Raw genomic sequence first — 5,656 nt, 5'->3', positions numbered from 1 at the left:
ATATATAATATATAACAAATAAATGTGTTAATTTCTTGTTGGTTCACAATCTAAATTCTCCCTCTACTGTTATTAGGCTCACCATGAATGGATCAAGCTGCACGCTGTTGTTGCATGATTTGTTACAGTTGAGAATATTGTGCAATGCATGGGCCACTGCATACACTCCTTTGTAAACATTATTAATTATGGGCATGAGAGACATGTCAGTGAAGCTGTTTTCCACTCCAGTCAGATCCTCATGTCCAGTACATTTTCTTTGAATCTCCTCTGATTGTGTCTGATTGAACTTGCAACTGAATAATGCCTCCCAGAACTCTGTGAACAAGTCATTGTTGGATGAATTCAGTTGCTTCACATCCAGTATGAACTCTTTCAGACCACTGACATGTGCTTTAGGGATGGAAAGTCCTATAGCTCCATCCAGGATGTGATTTTTATCCATTGCTGCAATTTGAGAATCAAATATCCACGACTCACTGCCGACCCATTGATACCCTGTTAAGTTTTGAAGGGACAACTCATGTGAAAGCATCTCCATTTCCTCAGGAGTGAGAAAAGCAACAATCACCTTTGCAGTTGAAGTTTTAATAATGTCAATTATCTTTTGTATTTTTTCAGATGAATCTGTTCTAAAGAAAGAAACAGAATATTCCAGACAGATGCCCAGCTGCTCTGCAGTTTCTGTAAATGTTGCCATGCCATTGTTGCCATAATCATCATTGGTTCTAACAGCTCCAACCCAGGTCCAACCAAAGTGTTTGACCAAATGAGCCAGAGCTCTGCTCTGATAGTAGTCACTGGGAATAGTTCTAAGGAAGGACGGGTATTTGGATTTATCACTGAGACAGGCACATGTAGCAAAGTGGCTGATCTGAAATTAAATCAATACAATAAAATACAAAATGTAAGAAATTGGATTATACAAATATAACAATCACACGTATCTTTTTTCTTTACCAGGTGAAGAAAAAAATGATTGCTTTTCTATAAGCTCAAATTAACTTTATCAGTTCCACTCACCAGTGGGATATGAAAAGGTCCTAGAACAGTAGCTAATGCTGTGCTGGACGAGGAAGAGTTTTCTCCTATTATTGCCTGCACTCTTACAGGTCTGAGGCACGGCTTGTCAGAGCTTAAAGACACATTGTCATTACCATTGTTTAATGCAAGTGCAACTTGTATGCTTCTCACACTGGACCTGCAAGTGTCATAAATATTATATCCCAGAGAAATGCCTGGAAGTAGGTCTGTGCTGTTGTTAATTTCTTCAATGGCAAATCGCATGGCTTGAGCAAACTGGAAGTCTCTGAAATTTAAACTTGATTCAGACAAACATAATTGTAACAAAACCTTTTCTTTGAATACCTACTTTTTTATGTTAATAACTCAATTTAAATCAGAGAGGCACATAAACAAGGCAAGATAAATGTTATATTTTTTACATTATATTTTACCTGATGCATTCCAGTGGCAGGGGTTTATGTGTATAAGTGTTCTCTCTGTTCTTCCAGCTGCTGTGAAAGTAGAAGTTTCCTCCTAACATGATGTCTCCATCTTTAGACAGCTGGGGGACCTCAGGGTCTCCTCTCTGTTTGCACAATGACTCCTCAGACCGTGAGAAAGACGCCATCAACAGCAGCTGCAAAAGTGCACAAACCTGGTTTTGCCACCTCTTTGTGAACATTATGCAATCTAAAGAAGCAAGACCAGTTGATGGCATTTAATTAGCATTATTGCAACTTAATGACTTACTGATATTTATGAATTCAGAGTCAGCTTGTACTCTATTTAAAAGGAGGGTTGGCTCTGTCTTGCTACAAGGTGGAGCTAGAAGGGGCTTGTATTGAATTATAATAAGGAATATTTTGGTTGAATCCTCTGTTTGATTTGAAACACATTTTATTCTATTTCTCCATTTTTTTTTTACTTTTTATGTTGAACATTTACAGTAGTTGTAGTTTTGTTTTGTTTTCCAACAGATTTGAAAAAGCCAAAACTGTTCTTTAGATTTAGTGACAAGAAAAGTATTTAAGGAGCTCTTCAACAAATATATTAACAGTTTAAATCTTCTACTTACATAACATCAATATAAACCATTTTATGAAAGAAAAAAAAGAAAAAAAAACAACAACAACATGCATTTACCATAGCTTAAACAAACTTATTAGAATATATTTTGATTTTGACATGACCTTTTAGGCCACAGCATAACGCATTGCTTATTTTTTCAAGTTATCATGCTCACTAAATGGATGGACAAAAGGTAATTCTAATTCAATCATTTCGCTCCACGACAGGGAACAAAAATTAATCAAAAAGTACAGTACAACTGGTGAGATATCGTCGTCATTAACAGTTTGTATTGTGTAGAGTCTTGGTCATCCAGGACATGATCAATCAATCAATCAATCCAATATAAATTAAAATTTCATGCAGTTCAAAGCTTAGAACTTCATATCCCACAATGTTCATTTGAGAATGCTCCTCACATGGAAAGTGGTGAAATAATATAAACAACATAATGTAAGTCTTTTTTTTTTTTTAACATTAAATTTTACCACTTAGAATTGCTGGTGGATTCTCACTTTTTTTCAGTAGGACAAGGCAATGTATTGACCAGCTGGCTGTCAAATAGACACAACTTTGATCATACCCTCCTTTCTCATTCTTTTGGGATTAAACAAGAGTAACCAAGTTGCATTGGTTCTGTTCTCAAATTAAAATGAGGTACAGCGTGAACATTAGATAGTTAAATGTTAAGCTGACAAAACAGAAACAGAAGACGATGAAGGGTTGACATTTGTAATACTTTCTCCTATTTCTTTCATAGAGTCAGTTATCATGCTTGATGTCTAAAAATATTGCCAACACACTTATTGAGCTTATCACATGTAGGTAGTTGATTTTTGATCTGGTCTTTTTGCAAATGTTAAAAAAAGATTTTTAGGGTTTTTTTCTTATTATTTTTATTCATAAATTGACAGAATGCATGCACATGAGGAGCAACTGTCTTAGGACTAGATGCATTGACAAATGTGCAAGAGGTAGAATTAGTTGAGACAGTATTAATCAAGATTTTGGAGATGAGAGCAAAGTTGGCCCCAATGGTCACCGAATAAAGTTGAATTGGAGCAGAATCAGCTAAGTTCAATTTGTGGCCATAATAATTAAAATTATTAAACAATTGAAAAAAAAAGTTACAGAGTGGAGCCATCTAAAATGATCAAAAAGGAACATACAATTAACTTAATTACCATTAACTAATAATAAACTTAAAAATAATTAACTTAACTTACTACTTATCTGCAGTCAGGTTGTAAATCAAAAGGCACAGGAAAGAAACCTAAACATTCCTTTGTCCAATGACACTCCACCTGGGGGAACCTGGGGCGTTCCCAGTCCAGAGAAGATACCAAGATTCCTCCAAGAAATTCTGGGGCTGCCCCGATGCCTCTTACCAATGAGAAGTGCCTGAGAAACCTTCAAAGGGAGGCATACAGGAGGCATCCTAATCAGATGCCCGAACCAACTCAACCGACTCCTTTAAATACAAAGGAGCAGTGGCTCTACTCCAAGCTCCCCTCGGATGATAGACCTTTTCATTCTATCACTAAAGCTGAGCTTGATCACCCTATGAAGGAAGCTCATTTTATTTATTTATTAAGCTTATTTGATAGGGACTGACACACAATGACATAGCTAAACTGAATACAGCAGCAGTCTCATGTCTATCAATTTTTGGGGCCACTTATATCCCTTATCTCACTGTTTGGTCATGATCCAAACTCGATGAACATTAGTCAGGGTTAGAACGTAGACAGACCATTAAATTGAGAAATTTTCCTTTCAACTCAACTCTTTTTTTCATCATGACCAACCAAAGCAATGCCCTCATTACTGAAGATTAGGCCCCAATTTGTCTAACTATCACCCACTCCATCCCGCCATAACTCGTGAACAAGGCATCTAGTTAGCAAATGTAAGGCATTCTACCTGTTTCCATTCGAGAACCATGACCTGCCAGTGGGGTGACATGTCATGTCCCTAGAGCTAGTTTATGCCACCAAAGTGGCTAAGGACCCTACCTTGTCTGACCTGTCCTCCTTGCAGGTAGTGGGCCCACATGTAGGTGGCATCCAGTCTTTCATTCTAGGATTTGCTGCGCACTAAGAGCCAAAGCTTGACCACCAGGCACAACCCTGTGTTGTCTGGGACTTATGCCTTTGGTAACACAGACAACATATCCCCCATGTCATTCTGAGAAGGAGCAAGATACAAATTCAAAAATAAAATGGCATGTTTTTGTTTTCCACTACACACATCATAAGACATTTTTTTAAATGAAAAATAGTTAACAAATTAATCTGTCAATATTACAACATTCATTTTATTTGGTGCTACAATAATTTGACCTTTCAGAATATTTTTTGTTGTCCTTTCCCCATCATGTTCTTTTTTGTATTTTTTTCTGGTTTCATCAACATGATGTAACATTTTGGAAGGAAGATACAAATCAGCAGTCCAAAACTAGAAGCAAGAATGGCAAATATTTCTACAGCAACACTAAATTTTCCAGGAGAGCTGACATATGCTGGGATAAAAGTAATCCAAACTGCACAAAATATTAGCATGCTAAAGGTGATAAATTTTGCTTCGTTGAAATTATCCGGCAGCTTCCGAGCAAAGAAAGCAAAAATAAAACACAATATGGCAAGAAGTCCAATGTATCCAAGCACAGACCAGAAGCCTACAGCTGAGCCCAGAGCACACTCCAAGATGATTTTATCTTTGAATGTTTTCAAGTTCTTGGATGGATAAGGAGGAGAAATTGCTAACCAGAGAATACAGATGATCACTTGTATAAATGTGAAACCCAGAACACAGAGTCTCTGCTGTGTAGGCCCGAATAGTTTCATCACATTATTGCCTGGAAGCGTAGCTTTAAAAGCTATTAAAACCACCATTGTTTTCCCCAAAACACAGGAGATGCAGAGGACAAATGCGATGCCAAAAGCGGTGTGACGGAGCATACAGGACCACTTAGAAGGATGTCCAATGAAGGTCAGGGAACAGAGGAAACACAAAGTCAAGGAGAAAAGCAGCAGGAAGCTCAACTCAGAGTTATTTGCTCTGACAAGAGGAGTTTTCCTGTGTCTGAAGAAAATGACAGCTACAGCAGCAGTCAGACATGTTCCAAATAAAGAGGCTGTGGTGAGAAGTATTCCCATGATTTCTTCATATGATAGAAACTCTGCCTCCTTTGTCACACAAGCATCTCCTCTCTCGTTGGACCAGAATTCAGAGGCACATCTTTCACAAGTGACTGAATCTGTGAATTCATAATAAAGTTTAGGTTGGTCTTCTTTTACATTTTGTTCCATATTTTAACTCTAAAATCACTACATGACAGTGTCAATGATCAGTTTGTATTGCTCTGGGATATATAACTGAGTGAAATTAAACATTTGGGAAAATATGACTTGTTTCAATTTTGCAATTTATCAGTGTGTCAATTTTTGTGATCTTGATATATGAACTTGATATATGAAATAAAAAAAAAAAACAAAGCACAATAGCAGGTTTGCCAGAAATATCCTCAATTTAAACAAAAATATAGTCTATGAAAATTGCATTTGGATTTTGGAAGGAAACC

Source organism: Nematolebias whitei, chromosome 6 (genome assembly GCF_014905685.2).
Source record: "Nematolebias whitei isolate Nwh7 chromosome 6, NemWhi1, whole genome shotgun sequence".
NCBI lineage: Eukaryota > Metazoa > Chordata > Actinopteri > Cyprinodontiformes > Rivulidae > Nematolebias > Nematolebias whitei.
Note: the sequence above shows the minus strand (reverse complement) of the source record.